Source organism: Musca domestica, unplaced genomic scaffold, assembly GCF_030504385.1.
Source record: "Musca domestica strain aabys unplaced genomic scaffold, Musca_domestica.polishedcontigs.V.1.1 7, whole genome shotgun sequence".
Taxonomy (NCBI): domain Eukaryota; kingdom Metazoa; phylum Arthropoda; class Insecta; order Diptera; family Muscidae; genus Musca; species Musca domestica.
In genome coordinates, this window is record NW_026712383.1 from 12,001,212 (window position 1) to 12,020,154 (window position 18,943).

Below are 18,943 nucleotides of genomic sequence, written 5' to 3' on the forward strand. Positions count from 1 at the left end.
TCAAATTTGGTATTTTATGTTCGTAGTGGATACTACAGCCTATGACAGAAAAGTGACTGTACAGGTCCAGGTCTTCGTATAGCCCCCTCATAACGATTTTTTTTAGTTTCGCATTTGAATATTGTAATTGCTTATGACAAAAGTTACCTATGCACGTCCATGTCGTCGTATGGACCCCAATGTAACAGCTACATTCGGTATTTTTAAGATTTTAGCAGAATTAACGGATTTTTTTGTTTTTGAGAATTGCCAAATTCGTTCCAAATGGTGGAGGGTATTGAAGGTTCAAGCTGGAATTTCGATGGCTTTAACCCGAGCTCATTTTTCAACATTTGGCGAAGGGAATATTTCGATATGTTCAGCTTACGAGCCATTTTTCGGCCACTGCGAAGCGGGGTTCGATCAAGTCGCTTCTTTACTCTTTGAACCATTTCTGCTGATGTTGCTACTTTCTTCCATCCACTTCCTTGACGTCGGGCTACGCTAGCCACTTGTGGTTTTTCAGCTAAATATAAAAAGATCACGTTGTCACATTTGAATTCCATCACGAATAACTGTTTTTCTGGAAAATTCTCACAAAAATGTTTTTGTACTCTTGTAAACAATACAATATGCTGTCACTGGAATAATTTTAACAGCTGTCGGGCGAGTGGCTTAGAAATGACAGCAGTCTGAAGTTGATTGCAGTTTTTTCATCTCACCCTGTATGTGTATACGTTTTTTCTGCTATAATACTACGATTTTTGTAGGAAGTCTCTAAGGAAGAAATATTCCAAATCACAATTCAATGTAAATCTCTGAACAAAATAAATCTGAATATATAATAGCTACCTTTATATTCATTTTTTGGAGAATGTTTCAAAGCAGGAAATATTCTAGATCAAATTTCCATATGAGTCTCTGAAGAAAGGAAATTTGTATTCTTGATATGTACCACAAGAAAAAGATCATCAAATTTGTTTTATAAAATCTTTCTTTATTTTCGAATTTAATACTTTTTCCGAATTTTGAATAAAAGTACCAAAATGACACCTCGCTTGAGGATTAACATTGTCAATTAAAACAAAATTAGTATTGTGTTCTGTAATATTGCCAAAGATAATATAACTTGAAATTAGAGGATTCCAAGGAATCTTAGTCGGAAAATTTAAAAAACTGTGATAGATGAGGGAACTTGCCCCCTCTATTTAGGTTACTTGTATCTTTTATTGTTAGCTCGTCTTCCTTATTCTGTTGGATTTTTTCCTATAATTATTGTTCTGTGTGTTGTTCAGTGTTATTTATCCCAGCCAAGAGAAATTCATTCAGCCTCTGTGCAATGCACTTGTAACAACTTTGCATCCATTATTCCATGACGACGATAATGATGCTGATGATGATGCCGATGACGTTGTTGACCATTTCCATTGATGTGTGGCATGTGATATCATTCATATGTGTGTTTTAATTTAAATAAAATTGTGTTCCAATGACATTCGAAAGAGTTAAAGTTCAGTGAACTTCTGAAGGCGTTCACAGAGGCAATAAGAATAATAATTATAATAATAATATTGCTACTACTGATAATGATGTAAAAAACTTAAAAAGTATCAGCCGGTTTTGTCGAGAGATCTATACCCTCAGCTCATTTATGTATATATTTTGACTTACCTTATGGTTATTGAAACTATTGACGCTCTATGGTGGAGTTGCAAAGAAGTGGACCGATATAGCTCATCTTCTAAATCGATGCACCAAATCGGAGTTATGGTGAGCAACAGCCAGACAGACGAATGGATGGATAACCCTAGACCGACTCTAAATGCCCTGAAACGGATCCAAAGAGACCTAAAGTCTAAAACTGTTTTTTTATTAGGCACGTTTTGGCCGTATCAAATGATATATACCCTCTGTAGCCATATATCTGAGGGTATAAAAATATGCGTGGCAGTTAAGAAAAATTTGAGCCGTCAAACATCGTGGAATGTCATACTTGAAAAAGCAAGCTGCCAGCCTTTACCCAGGGACCTTTTGTATTACTTCAATCTGGCTCCCGGACTACTGGGGTCTTTTTTGCTCAAGGTCCTAAAGGGTCCCTTATTCAGTTTCCTATTCCTGATGCTGCCATTTTTGTAACGGTTTTGGTATCTAAGACCTACAAAACCCACCTACCCATCCCTGGATGTTGCGACCACATTCGCATTGATACAAGATGGCTCCTGATCTACTAAGACCTTCTTCTGTTAGCTTGGGTTATCATTACCTTATCACCACTTTCACATTACTTCGAGGTTGTTTTCGCGCTATTAAGGCCTTGTTCTTTAAGTTTGCATTCCAGCTGCGCCATTCGTTTCGAGATCTCGGAGTGTTAGCCCACAGAATCTATGTGTTTTATTCTAGTTTTCGTCTGATCCTACTATTTTTGCAACGATGTTGACATGGTATGTTGCACTTCATCTTTTTATAGACTAAATAACTCTTTTTGGGTTTTGCGACCACCTCGGCACCACCTTAAGGATTTCTTCGTTATATTCGCTCCGCCATTCGTTTCAAAGTCTTAAAGCGTTGCATAAGTCCTCTTTTTGTTCAGTCTCAGCTATTCGATTCGAGATCTTAAAGGGTTGCCTTAGTTCCTCATTCGGCTTTTTAACAGTTTCTCACAGAATCTGTATATTACAGTCCAGCTTTCTTCAGATGCTACCATTTTGGCCAGGATGTTAACGGCTGGGGTATCTCCACCATGGTATGCCGTACTTGATCTTGATACCGATAACCTGAGACCACCTTTGTATCAATTTCACATTACTTCGAGCTGGCTCCCGAGCAACTAAGTCTTCGTCTTTGTTTAGCATGCATCTAAGTTCTACTAATCGTTTCGAGGTCTTAACGGTTTGCCTAAGTTCCTCATTCGGATTCTTGAAAATTGTTTACAGAATTTAGATATTGCAGTCCACTTTTCCTATAAAGCTGGCATTTTTGTACTCGAACTGGGTATCGAGTGAGGCGTTTCTCGTCGTGGTATGACGTACACGAACTTGATAGCGACTACGAAACTTACCTGCCACTTTTTGAGAGATGCGACCATTTCGGCTTCACTTTCGTATTACTTCACGCTGGTTCCCGGGCTACCAAGCGCTTATTCGTTTAGCTTACGCCCAAGTTCCGCTATTCGATTCGATGTCATAAAGTGTTGTCTATGTTCCACATATTAAGGCCTCCGACTTAGGTCTTCTTCGTTTAGCCTGCGCCTTATCTCCGATGTTCGCTTCGAGATCTTAGAGGTTGTTTACGATTTTTTACACTTGCTCATATAATGTGGATATTATAGTCCAGTTTTCTTCTGACGCTACTATTTTTGCAAAGATGTTTACAGTTGAGATAGAGCCTGTGTGTTCTACATTTCTTCTATGAGTTCTATACACCGGTTGCAGGAGTGTTCACTTCTTCCTACCGTAAAAAAGGGAGAATAAACTTTGCCGTGATCAAGCATCGACCTTTGGCTTCTATTGATGGCTCTTTCCGAAACCTAGGTATTCCCTGCCTTACCCCCTGGTAAACATTACCATCGTTCTCCACTAATAAATAAACGTTGTTTTTATAAAAACAACAATAGAGGGATAAAGCCTGACCATTTTGCAACAACAAAAAAGTAAAAAAACGACCAAAATAGTTTGACACGCCCTTGTTAAAATTATGGGTTTGTAGCCAGTACCATTTCTAAATTGTTCTTATATCCGAAATGAGCTTCGCTTTCAATTTAAAATGCGATTCTCGTTTTCAGCACATCTGCCTTTTTTCAAAAGACTTCTTTTGAGTAAGTTCTCATGTTTCGTATGGGATATTTTTGGTTTCAAATAGAGTTCAACGCTCTTCTGCTCCTCCAAATCAATAGGTGCCATGTCCACTATAATTTGTACTACCAGCCCTGGGACTATGAGCTTTGAAGGCTGCTCACAAATAATAAAATTTGAAATAGCCTTGTTTAGTAGAATCTGGGTAACAATTGGAAGAATTATGTCTTTCTCAACCGATTGACAGTGATTGGTGGTTGACGAAGGTCTTCAGAACATCCACATAGAAAACAATCACAACTTAAGGAAAATCACAGTACGATTTCCCACAACAATAAAAAAAATCATAGAATTTCCATGTCATGGAAATCTATTTTAGGATTATCCCCCGCAGGAAATTCCACTCATTTTATTAGGTGTTAATTAAGCAGAGAATTCTTTATTGGATTTTTTTTTGACAATTTTGAGCCCTGAGAAGAAGAACTCATATCATTGAACCCTGTCCATAAAAATTATGACGGTCCATCAGCCACAAATCTATACCGCCATGTGATGTAGGGCCTTCATGTAATTCTTTGTTTCAATATCTTACGACTCATATCATCAATAAAAATCCATTTCAAAAAAAAAAAAAAACTACTTTGTTTTCCCCATCATTCAGAGAATTTTTTTTATTTTGTTCTCGTATTTTATAAACAAATCCCAAAGAAAGAAACACCAACAACAACAAAATAAAAATTAAAATAAAAGAAAGAAGAAAATAAAAAGAACGATTTAGCCACCCCGGACAACAAAGACTTTGATTTATAATTAAACGCATGATATCAAAAGGCATACAGAAGACATACATCCCGCCACATGTATGTGAATGTGTTACATGGTGTCATGAGAGGGGGGAGCTAGTGCTAGCATTTCATCATCATCGTCATGCAGTAGCTGATAAACTGCTTTCATCTTTCTTTCATTTTTTCGATTCGAAGAAGTTGAGGGTCATTGAAAATCGTCACAAACCAAGAATGCTTTTGGGGAAATGATGATTCCGGTATTTGTTTCATCTTTTGTTGAACCTCAATTAACAAAAATCATATTTAATTGGCTTTCTATGACAATTAAAAATTATTTATTTTTTGAGAAATCCACTTGAAATTCTATCAATCGCCGTTTGTTACAAATGCATTTTCCTTTTTCATTTTGCTTTTTTTTTCAAAGATAATAACGTTTGTCATGCAAGCTCCCCATTAGATATGGAGCATAAAATCAAAAGTAATATTTGCTTTGGTATCTCCAAGTGGTCAAACTTCTAGAAAATTTTAAAGAAATTTACTAAACAAAATAAAATGGAAAATAAATTAGATTTTGATGGCATTGAAATTCAGATCGAATAATAATTACAAATATTAAACTTCCGATAAAGTTGGAACATTTTATGCTGGCGCCATCTGCTGGTCAGAAAAAAGAAAAAACAAGTAACATTTTATCATTGCCGACGGAAGTATACCCCCAGCCTTGAGTTATGATTATTCAAACAGTTGATCCGTTGGAGCTGTTGGCCAATATTGAACAATTTGTATCTGACCTTCGCAAGTTATGACCGATATAAGTACTGGAAATTGTGACCCTTTGTGAGTGAGGTACCAGAAGGGATTGACAGATATTTATCATTTTCACAACAAATGCTGCGTGTGCAAAAATATTTAGATATGTGAAATTTAAAGAGAGTTGGGGGAGGTAATAGAAGGAATAGTCCGATTTCTACCGTCTTTATAACGGATCATGTGTTGATGGAGATATTGAGATTTCCCAAGTCTAAATGGAATCCGGCTATTCAAATTTTTTACTCTTTGTTTTGGTTAATCAAAACGTTGACCCTTAGTGGGGGAGGTCCCAGAAGGAATGGTCCGATATCTACCTTTTTTATAAAAGATCTTGTGTTGATGGAGATATTGAGATGTACCAAATCTGAATGGAATCGGATGTTAATTTTGCGTATTGTGAGGCTCATGGATACTCAAAATGTTCACCCTTTGTGGGGGAGGTACCAGAAGGAGTGGACCGATATATCTCATTTTCACACCACTCCTTGGGTTAATAAAAATATGCCATGTGTGTAATTTGAAGGAAACCAAATGCCTATTTCGGATTTTTGATCGTTTCGGTTATTCAAAATGTTTACTTTTTTTGGGGGTGGTACTTAATGGAGTGAACCGATATTGTCCATTTTTGCACCTGACCTAGAACTGATGCAAATATCAGGATTTGCAAAGTTGGAGCAAAATCGGATTATCGTTTATCTTTCTGTGCAGAAAATATATTTTTTGAAAATTTCGAGCTTTTGTGTTCACAGACAATTTTTCGTCACAGGCTGTAGTATCTATTACGAACTTCAAATACCGAATTTGAAACAATTCAGGTGAATAACATCGCTAAGATCATGAAAATACCGAATATGGGGGCTATACGAAGGCGTGACCTGCACGGACAATTTTCTGTTATAGGCTGTAATATTCATTACGAACTTTAAACACCAAATTTGAGACTTTTTCGGTGAATAACATCGCTTAAGTCATGAATATCGAAGACCGGGAGGTACCTTTAAATGGGGGCTATATGAGGACGGGAACCTGCACAGACAATTTTCTGTCATATGCTGTAATATTCATTACGAACTTCAAATACCAAATTTAAAAAAAATACGGTGAATAATGTCGCTAATATCTTCAAAATACCGAAGATCGGGAGGTACCTCTAAATGGGTGATATACCAAAACGTGGACCTACATCGCCATTTTCCCTTCATAGAACAGGACATAAAAGATGTTCAGTTCAATCGAATACTTCAGCATTCTCATTTCCATCAATATTACATACACCCGGTACCCAGCAAAGCCGGAGAGTAGTGTTACAGATTTCCAGAGCCGTTCTACACCTCCAGACTGCATCGGGATTGATTGTAGAAGATTCAATAGCTTTAAGAGTCACTTGACTATTCTCATAAATAGTCACCGGTTGAGTTATTTCATTCAACATAGTTTTAATCAATTCTGCAGCTTTCATGATCGTAAAAACCTCTACCTGAAACAAAAGTGCACTTTCCATCCGACAGTAAGCCATTTCTAGTTACTTACAGATGACCCCGGCTTCCGTGCTTTCTTCCATCTATGACCCACCTGGGTATATCGGCAAACCGATGGAGATAGTTCGGCTCCGTTCCATGCATATCTTCTTGGAATCAGTATCTCAATTGTGTCAAACCTCATGGTTGGAGATATATAATCCCTTTTCCGTTTATGAGGATTACCTCAGCTCTTAAGGTGAAAATACATAAAACACTTTTTTGACTGGCTTAGGTCATCGGCTGGCTTCTTCGGAAAAGAACAAAGGAGCGTTAGGTCAAAATCGAATTAAGTCAACCTAAGACTTCTTTGTTGCTCTACAAAGACGCCAGCCGGCCAGACAATCAAAAAACCGTTTAATGTATTCTCACCTTTAGAAAGCAAACATGGAAGGCCCTGTCGTGTAGTATGCAACATATTCTGCTCTGATGGCCTCTCGCACTTCGTGCAGTCTGGTACCGTGTAATAAGTTCCACAGAAGCAATAACATTTTTGGGGTAAGATTTTTGTGAAAAACCAAAGACTTCTTGAACAAAGGTGGGGAAATCTTTATGGAAACAGATTCTTCAAGCAGATTTCCCTTTATAAGGATATTCTTGATCAGCGTAAAATTCTAAGTTCGTCTGTCTGTATGTCCGTCTGTCTGTTGTAATCACGCTATATTTCGAACGTATTGAGATAGAAAGCCAAAATTTGGCACACGTGTTTATTTTTCCAGTAGGCAGGTTAAGTTCGTAAATGGGTCATGTTGGTCCACGTTTTCATATAACCTCTATATGACGGTACCTCCCGATATTCGATATTTGGATGATTTTATCGACATTATTCACCGGTATTGATTCAAATTTGTTATTTGAAGTTCGAAATGGATACTACTGCATAAGACAGAAAATTGTCTGTGCAGGTATACGTCTTCGTATAGCTCGCATATGATGGTACCACATATTCGGTATTTTGATGATTTTAGCGCCATAATTCACCGGAATTGTTTCGTATTTAGAGTTCGTAATGGGAACTACAGTCTGTGACAGAAAAATATATATGCACGTCCAGGTCTTCGTATAGGCCCCGTATATCAGTACCTCCCTATATTCGGTATTTTGACGAGTATAGGTACAATACCCACCGAAATTGTTTGAGATATCGCATTTGACGTTAGTAATGGATGCTATAGCCTGTGACAGAAAATTGTCTATGCTGGTCCAGGTCTTCGCACAGCTCAGATATAATGGTACTATATACGATATTTTGATGATTTTAGCTACATTATTCAACGTTTATTTCAAGTTTCGAATTTGAATATGGTAATGGCTAATGGCAAACAATGCCTATGTAGGTCCACGTCGCATAGGCTCCAATAACGGCAATATTCCGTATTTTTAAAATTTAACAGATTTTTTTAAGGATTTTTTTATTTTTTTTATTTTTTAAATTTGTTCCAAATGGTGGAAGGCCCGGTTTGGCCCGGCCGAACTTACTGTTTTTTAACTTGTTATTGCTGTGAACGCTTTTAGCACAAATGAAAAAAAAAAACAAAAAATATTATTACAATTTCCAATGAAAAATCTGAAAATCGCAGCGCTCTCAACCGGAATAACTAATCACTTTGGCCCCAAAATATTAAATCCCCTATCTAATTTAATTAAAAAAAAAATATCAACAACCAAACCAAAGTAAATATGGTTCAAGAACACTCACATGAGATCACGTAAATCTAAATAACAATAAAATTTTTGAAATAAAAAATATAAATAATAATAAATAATTGTTTATATGGAAAATTTGAATATGGCATGCATGTGTGGCTGTAAAAGTGCTTTAAAAATTATTTTTGTTTTCTGTAAATTTAGGTGTGTTTATCAATTTTGTAAACAAATTAAAAAGCGTAAACATAAATAAGGCCGGTAATAAGCACTACAGCACAGTGCAGCCCAGCACATATGGCCAAAGCGTTTGGGTCAGGCAAAAAATGAAAAAAAAAAATAATAAATCGTAAAATATTAAATGAAAAATATTGTTGGCTTTGGTGTTTACAAAACATTTTTGCTGGTGGGGCTGCCGCCACAACACATCACCGTCATCATCATCAGCACCACCACGGCGTTTGGATGGTGTCATGGTACCATGAAAAATGAATGATGGATTTCATTTAATTAATTTAGTATTTTTTTCTACTTTTTGTTGGTTGGTCTTCTTGTCATTCCATTGGGTTTTTTTTCTGTGTGGCTTGACATTGAAATGTAAAATTTGAAAAAAATAACACCAACAGCATTGCCACTACCCATGTACAGGGCTGGGTTTTTTTTTTTTTTTTTTTTGGTGAGAGGGCATTAAGATATCAAAACCAACAGAAAAAATTAAATTATCAACCTACAAAATAATAATGAAGTAATCACTACAGGTAGGTGCTACTTTGCAGTCCGAAACCTATGTCATACCTTTATTAGCACACATTACAACATGTCGCACATACGCACATACAAGACTATCATACTGCAGCACATTGTAGTTAACACCCCAAATATTAACCATAATCTTATCAGAAGAAATACCTCTGCCTTTGGTGAAGTAATTTTTATTATTTTTTGTGCCTTTTAGCAACAATTCAATTAATTTAGTTTTATTAATTTTCATTTCTTTTTTTATCATTTCAGGTAAGTTTTCGACACGGAAAAAATAATAATAATTAATCATAATTTCCAAAGAAGTGCAAAAAAGGGTGAGTTAGAATTGGTGTGAAAAATATAGATACGATTTCATGGTGGGAATTTTCGCCAGTATTGCTATAGTAAAAGGTGTGGAAAGGGGTTTGAATGACCATTACGAAATTAAAAATACAGGGTTGCCCATATTCGACGGACCCATCTGGCAACGCCATAACTTTTGACAGAGATGTCACATACCGCGTTTGAAGCGTCAGTCCAAGACCAAGTCCGATGAAGCCCATTTCACATTGAATGGGATCGTAAATAAGCAAAATTGCCGTTTTTACGCCACTGAAAATCCTCAGGAGATTCAAGAAGTGCCTCTTCATAATGAAAAAGTCACATTTTGGTGCGGCTTTAGTGCGAAAACGGTCATTGGGCCGTTTTTCTTCCAAAATGAAAATGGCCATGCTGTTACCATCAATCAGGAGCGTTATCGCGACATGAAGACCAATTTTGTGATGCCAATTATTCGTCGAAAGCGTATGAGGCAGTTCTGGTTTCAACAAGACGGCGCTCCATCGATTTTCTGAAGAATTTGTTTCCGGGCCGTTTGATATCGAAAAGTGGTGATTTGGACTGGCCACCGCGTTCGCCCAATTTGACGCCGCCTGACTTCTTCTTGTGGGGATATTTGAAGTCAAAGGTTTACGTTCACAAGCCAAGGACCGTAGAAGAGCTCAAGGACAACATTCGTGAAGAAATAGCCGCTATTCCGGCCGAAATGTTGGCAAAAACGATGGAAAATGTAGCAAAAAGGGCACAATACGTCATCAACGCCAGAGGCGGCCATTTGAGAGATATCATATTCAAAAATTGATTTAAACAAATCTACTTGGAACAAATTAAATGATTAACATTGCCAACCGCCAAATTTTTATTTTTTTCTTTGATTAAAAAAAAAAACATGGGTCCGTCGAATATGGGCAACCCTGTACCTCATTTCCGACATTTTCGTTTTAAAATATTGTAAAAGTCGCTAATATATCCTAAAATTCGGAGGTATATTTATATTGGACCTTTACTGAAACGTTGAAATTTTTTAGATGCAGAAACGCGATTAAAAATCTGGAATACGGGCACATTTTCTAATCATAAATGATATTTTTGTCGGGAGAAAAACGAAACCTCCCGCGACTCACATGAGACTTCCTTTAGATGATAGTTTATAAAGTCTTTCGAATCGTATTTTAACAAATTTGAAAAAAATTCGTGGGAAAATGTGACTAGGATTATCAAAATACCGAATATCGGTGATGTGCGCTATAGGAAAACGTTGACCTAAATATTCAATGATCTGCCACCGGAGATAGAATCCATTATGAATTATAAATACCAACTTTTAGACAAATCATTGGAAAAATTAATATACTTAAAATCCAGAGGTACCGTTATATGGGGGCTAAACCAAAACGTGGATCTATACAGGAGCTAGAACCCATTACAGTCTACAAATACCAATTTTTGGACAAATCCGTGGATAAATGTGGCACAACTCATCAAAATACCGAATATCGGGAGGTGCCCTCATATTGGGGCTATACCAAAACGTGGACTTATACATACAATGTTTCACCACACGAGCATGAACCAATTATGACCTACAAATAGCAATTTTTAGTCAAACCCGTGGAAAAATGTGGCGAAAATCATTAAAATAGCCAATATCGGGAGATACCGTTATATGGCGGCTATACGAAAACGTGGATACATTTTATTTTCAACACCAACAATCCTATACACAATACATATTGTTGTGCTGTTGCTGTTGTGTGAAGCCGTCAAATAATGTGGGCTGTAGACAGACGGACATAGTTAAATCGACTTAGAAGTTTATGCTCATTATATATATATATATATATACAGGGTAAGATGAAAAAAACTGCAACAAAGTCAAACGCCATAATTTTTACATTTTTTTCAAATCTTATTGAATGAAAGCAAAAAATTTGGAAAATAGCATCAAATTTTAGAATAAGTTTAGATTTGCTCGAATTGGACACCTTTGGCGTGAATTATGACCTTCAAACCGCCAATGAAATCGTCAAACGCTGCCCGAATGTTGCTCTGGGGTATTTTGGCCCATTTCTGGCGAAGCGCTTGCTTTCCAAAATACTCCAGACACATTCATTCACATTTAAATGCTGGAGTGCTCTAACGATATCCACTTATGGTTTCCCAGCCAAATATAAAGAAATCCCACTATCCCGCTTGAATTCCATCACGAATAACTTTTTTTCTGTAAAATTCTCACCAAATTGCTTTTGTACGCTTGTAAACAATATAATGAGCTGTCACTGGAATAATTTTAACAGCTGTCGGGCAAGTGGCTTAGTTATGACAGCAGTCTGAAGTTGGGAGCATTCCGCTGTTTCGCTTAAATTTGATATAACATTTGGAAATAAAGAGAAAAAATGTGTAATAATTAAAAAAAATTGCCATAATTGATAAACCTATTACAGCGGCAGCTCCAAGCCTTAAGATGCAGGTACATAAGCAGATTGAAGCCTTCGAATGGCTTATTTTGAGACATATCATAGGCGGATGCCAGAATCACACTTGTATCTGCCGACGTTTTTTCCTTATAATTTGACATGAATATGCCTAGCCATGATGCCAAGCTGCTTTTGTACTCACACATTTAGTCCCGTTGTGCTGCCAACAGCATCTTAAAATACTTTCCGGAAGGTGCTGTTTCAATAAACATTTTTTTATTTTTCTCTCATAGTAAATTTGTAATCGATTTTAAAAAGACTGCCCCAAATTCATTAGCTAACTCCACATATTCTATGAGCGGTAAAAAATTAGAATCTCGATTTCCTCCACATTTCTAAGTTGGTAAAAAAAACTGATATTTTTTACAAGTCTTTTATAATTTCCTAACCTCATACTACTAAAAACAGCCGGGGACCATTCCGAAGTTTCGCTAAAAATTGATATAACCTTTGGACATAGAACACCTTTAGCGCTGTAGTACTTCCAGCAGCTTCTTCAAAAATTTTCCGGAAGGTACGGTTTCAATATACGATTTTTTTTTAATTTTTCTCGCTTAGTACATTTTTAGTCGATCTTAAAAAGACAGCCCAAAATCTTCAGCTGACTCCACATTTACTATGTGCGGTACATAATTAAAATTTGGATTTCCTCCACATTCCTAAGTTGGTAAAAATACCGACAGTTTTTTACAAGTCTTTTATAATTTCGTAACCTCATATTATTATTTTATTTTTTTTCTTGAATTATAGATTTATATTTGTATTCTAATGAGTTAAAATATTAAAAAAAAAAAATAATTGTAATTTAATTACTAAAAAAGAGAATAATTCTCTCACAATGTAACTGTAAGACGTGCTAATTCCGCATTCAGTTTCAATGTAAATTTTACACACGAAACCCCTTTTTCAATTATTCTCCCGCTTCACTTGAAACGACTTCATTTCCCTGCACTGTTAAGTGAACAAAGTTCATTGTTTTCAATTAATCACTAAAGTTCTGTGTCAATACTACAGCTTGGCATTTACGTATTGTTGTCGGAATACAAGAATTCTAATGTGGACCCGCATTCTATGTTTGATTATGAATTTCAAATCAACTTAACTCTAAGTAAATGAATAAACTTGTTGTGGGTGGGAGTTAGATGTGCGGCCTGAAAGGCAAATAACATTTGCCATATAATTTGGTCAACAGAGGAATTATTGCCTGTGTGCCGAGCATGTTCAAGTTGCAGATGATGATGATGGCGGCGGCAGTGGTGGTGGCAATAATGTCGAATGTTTGCACAATTACTTTACACAACAACTTCATAACACAATGAACATCACCAGCACCAACAACTAATCATCATTAACATCATCATCATGATCATCCGAGCTCGTTGTTGTTGATTCTGTTAATCAAACAATGCCATACAGCTTCAATTTTAACCACACAATAGTAAAAATTGCCGCTACTACAACTGCCAATGAGTGGTAATATTTGCACTCAATTTTAGATTCGCAAATACACTTCAAGTAACCCAGGTTTCAACAACAACGACAACAACACCAACAGCAGCAACGCCAATAAATAACTCTCAATGAGTATTGTAGGCAAACACAATTGACGTTAAATTACGCAAAGTACATGACGAAGTTGCACACACACAAAAAAATCTAGTGGCAACTACCATACAATGCACTACTTGTTTGCGGACCAAGGCAGAGATGGGAATACAAAATCAATTACTTTTACGCAATGCGACTGGTATTTAATTTTATAGTAAAAGGAGGACCACAAAAAGAGATAAACCGTCTACGTGGAGGAAATGGTGTTGCCATTGCTCACTACTTAAGTCTAGGGAACTAAGAACGAAATGCAACCATGGGCTAGTGATAGGGTTCCTTAGGCACGAGGAAAAAAATGATCTAATTAAGAGAGAAAAATTGACAAAACAATGGAAAAGAGCGAAATTGCGCTATTTTTTCCCAGTATAAAAAAGGAAAATTTCCTCAGACCAGGTTTATTGATAAAGTGGGCCCTAAATGGTGGAATGTACATTTCAAAGTCGAAAACATCCATTTTACAAAAAAAAAAAAAAAAATAATAAATAAATAAAAAATAATAAAAAGCTATAGTGTCCCTAAATAAACAATAACAAGTAAAAAAGCATCTAAGTTCGAACGGGCCGAACTTTTAATACCCTACACCATTTGGAAGGAACTCGAAAAAATCAAAAAATCTCCGGAAACGACCACTTAAATAACCATACGAAGACGTGGACCTGCTTACGAACTTTTTTGTCAAAGACTGCGGAACCAATTACAAACTTCAAATGTATATATATATATATATATATATATATATATATATATATATATATATATATATATATATATATATATATATATATATATATATATATATATATATATATATATAAGATTTTTTTTTGTCGTAGGCTGCAGTTCCCTTTAGGAACTTTAAATACAAAATTTGTTACAATTCCGGTGAATAATGTCGCACAAATCATAAAAATGCCGAGTATAGGGAGGTACCGTTATATGGGGGCTATACGAAGACATGGACCAGCATATAACATAATTTGTCATAGTCTGTAGTACCCATTACGAACTTCAAATACGAAATTTGAAATAATTCCGGTAAAAAACCCCACAGATGTTAAACGATGTGTGGAAGGACATCCAAAAATGAGTCACTAGATGTACAGATGAGTGATTAGACCTATTCTAACATACGCATCGGTAGTCTGATGGGCAGCAATGGATAAAAGTGAAATATCAAAATCTAGCAGAAAGTCCAAAGAATGACTTGCCTAGGCACCAGCAAGGCAACGATAACAAGGGTTTTAGAGACTATTCTTAATATACTACTAATGGAAATACAGCTAAGGTATGAGACACTCATGACGCAAGACGACTTAAATCGAACACCTAAACGAACCAGTCTTCCACAAAAAGACAATTAGTATATCCAGTAGTGTCAAATAACCCGGAGTAATCCTAGATAAAAAAAATTAAGTAGGAGGAAAACAATAGCGCCAGAGCAAACAAAGCCCACTAATGCTAAACAATCTGTAGAAGGACAATATGTTCCAAAAGGGGACTTCTAGACAGCAATGGATAAAAAGTGCAATATCAAAATCGTTCAAAATGTCTAAAGAACATGTTTCCATGACACCAGCGGGTCAATGAGGACTACACCAACACGGGCATTAGAGTATATTCTTTATATACACTCAGTAGATGTAAAGATTAGGTATGAAGCAGTCATGAGGCTGAATGCGATTGAAGAGTGAATCTATAAAGGTCATACAACATATCATCACTCAATAGAGGATACAATCTCCGTCAGAGTACCAGAAAAAAAATTACTGTGCGAAACACTAGACTTGTGGAGCAATGGAAAACTTGTGTATATACCATAGGAAAGTTGCTGCTTTCCGGACAAGTCTAATTTGGGGAAGAGAAAGAGGCTAAGCCTCTTTATAGAATACCTGGATATGGAAATGTCTTTTCGGTCACACAAAATACCATCAAACAGTTACACATGCCTTTACGGAAGCTCACGCACGGCTCAAAGTTAGGGGAGGCAGCGGGCCTAGAGCTCTATGGAAAAGCAGGTGATCAAATCCTCTTTCCCCGAACCAAAGCACATCACAATTCTCTAGGCGGAAATCCAAGCAATCACAGAGGCTCCGAACTACATTAGTGCTAACAAGAGACCGACTACCGTAATTATCGAAACGGGCAGTAAATTCAACATCAGGACAAAAACATCCAATACAATAAAGTCAGGACCAGGTCACAAAGGGATTAAAGGTAAGACAATGGGCAATTCAAAATTAGGGGAGAAAATGGACCTGGAACTCTGAATAGAAAAGCAGGTTATCGAAATCTCTTTCTCTCTCTCCGCCTACTAACCTACTAAGACGAGACCAATGGCTATAAAAATCCCAGCGGACAGAAAATTTACCGTTAGGGCATTCGCAAACGGGGTCAAGAACGGTAATGAAATAAATAACGGTGGTCAACAACTATTCTCACCAAGGATCAGTGCGCTTCACATGGGTCCCAGGTCTCTTAAGGCCTCTTTATAGATGACCCGAATAACGAAATCTATCACTCCGCCTACCGAACCACACCACAGTTATCTAGGTGGAAATCCAAGCAATCTCAGAGGCTCTGAACTGGTTTAGTACTAATACGAGATCAACTACCGTAAATCTCCTAACAGACACTCAATTCACAGCCAATACAGTTAAGACAAGAACGGTAACGAAATGCATAACGGCGATCGATGACTATTCTCAACAAGGATAAGAACGCATCAGGTGCCAGGTCTTTTTAAACCTCTTATAGAAAAGCTGAAATCATCATCTCTCTCTCTCTCTCTCTCTCTCTCTCTGCATACCGAACAAATTACAGTTCTCTAATCAAAAATACAAGCAATCACAGAGGCTCTGAACTGGTTTAGTACTAAATCAAGTAAAAATGCGTAGTTCGGCCGGGCTGAACTTTGAAGACCATCACCGATTTGGAACGAATTTGGAGATTTCAAAAAATAAAATTCTGTTAAAATCTTAAAAATACCGAATAAAGCCGTTATATCGGTGTCTATACGAAGACGTGGACCTGCATAGGCAACTTTTGTCATACGCCATTCAAATATGAAACTTGAAAAAAACGGGTGAATAATGTAGTTAAGTTCATCAAAAGAACGAATATAGGGGGGTACCGTTATGTCGGGGCTATATGAAGACCTGGACCTGCACAGGCTGTAGTACCTATTGGGAACTTCAAAAACTAAATTTCAAACAATTTCGGAGATTATTGTGCTTAAAATCGTCAAAATACCGAATACAGGGAGGTACTGATATATGGGACCTATACGAAGACCTGGACCTGCATAGACAATTTTTTCTTCGTAATAGACAATTTTCCATAGACTATAATTCCCATTACGAACTCTAAATTCGAAATTTGAAACAACACCGATGAATATTGTCGCTAAAATCTTCAAAATACCGAATATTGGCAGGTAGTGTTACGAAAATGTGGGCCTGCATGCGTAATTTTTTGTCATTACGAATTCTAAATACGAAATTTGAAGCAACTCCGGTTTCAAATGGACCTATATAGACCATACTCTTCAAGGGGGTAAAGTATTCAGAAGGAACAGACAATTGCATTGAAAAATTTGGCTACAATCATCAAAATACCGAATATCGGGGTACCGTTATATGCGGTCTATACGATATCGTCGACCGATGCAGCCCATCTTCGAACCTAAAGATGGGTTGCATCGGTTACAGTCTTCTTAAAGTTGCATGAAGGGAAAAAAATCAAGGGGCAAGTTGTTTCTCCATTTACAATTTTCATCCCTGTACTGTAAATCTGCCTGCTGCCTATTACCAATTCAATGGCTTTATTTTCACAATAGCAATAAATAAATCTTAAATTAGCAATAAATGTTAATATGGCACCCAACATTATTACCCATTTTAGGACTTGAACCTCTAATCTGAAAGTCCACATACGATAGGCTTAGAACTTGTCTGATAGTAGCAAAGGCTTTTGACAAGTACTGCATCTCCAATGTTGGTTCTTTGGAATACTCTGCTTCAGTCTTCAAGCATTAAATCTGAATGTGGCGCCCAACGTTATTAACTATTGAAATTAACAAAAATTTACTCTTTAAGAGCCTTCCCTATTGGCGCCAATCATAAGATCAAACTGTTTGAACTTTCGCTGGCATCTTTCCTTTATTGGGGGATTTTTCTGCAATTTTTAGATGCCTCGGTAACGATGTAGGTTGCTAGCGAAAGATGGAGAATTTTCGGCGAGATTTTCAATATTATCCATACGCGAAATTTTCTGGTGACAATGTCTGACCTCATAAGCGGCATTATTTTCTCCAAACTTGCAGACTATCCATCCCTGTCCCATACATCTGGCTACTGCCTATTACCAATTCAATAGCTTTATTTTCACAATAGAAGTTGGAAAATTCTGCACAATTCGAGTCCGTCCATTTCATGCCATTGTATTGTAAATTCAATTTGAACGATTGGTAATATAGTAAAGCTCCCAATATAATTCTACATTATTAAATATGCCTTGTTTTACCTGCATTTTCTTTCTGCTTCCTCTTCTCCATTTGTGTTTTGCATTTAAATGCAAACTTTGGGTAATTTGAAACTTTAACATTCTAAAGACAAACAAGCAAACATTGAGGCATAGACTCAAGAAGCGCCTTTTCGACATGCATACGACAAACAACAACTGTGCGACAAGTATTGTCACACATGCTGGAAAAAGGGCGTATTCCCATGTCAACAAATGTAGGAACGTCATCGCCATCATCATCATTAATGCAATGTAACGTGGAAATTGAATGACGAATAAAAAATTAAAAAATAAGTGGACTAAAAAAAGAACCGGTGAAAAGTAGCGGTGTCTTCGTCAATGGTCAGTAAACTTTTGCAAAAGCCGGCTGGCTGACTTGCTGCCTTGTTATTGTATCGTTGTCATTCAATTGGGGTCTTGACTTGTTGCAAAAAAAAGGCAAAAACAAAAGAATAACTACAAAAATACGAAAGAAGTCCAGAAAGGTGTAATGCAACAAAAACAAAACCAAAAAGAACAATAATAACAACATGACAAATGTATTTAATTTATGACAGCCCTGTAACCAGCTAAAGACGTTGAACTTTTCTGTAATACGAATAAATAAATTCTGCGGATTGTGGAATTACCCAGCAGAAATAAAATATTGATAGCAAAGAAACGCACAATGATGATGATTAACAGTAAGATCATCATCATTCGAATATTTTTAAACAACAAATGGATTTTTC

At 36.6% G+C, this 18,943-nt stretch overlaps 1 protein-coding gene across 5 annotated transcripts in view; it reads left to right on the forward strand.

Annotated features, from left to right (window-relative positions):
- Positions 1–18,943, forward strand: part of LOC101895102 (GATA zinc finger domain-containing protein 8) — a 216,679-nt gene that overhangs the window by 63,811 nt on the left and 133,925 nt on the right.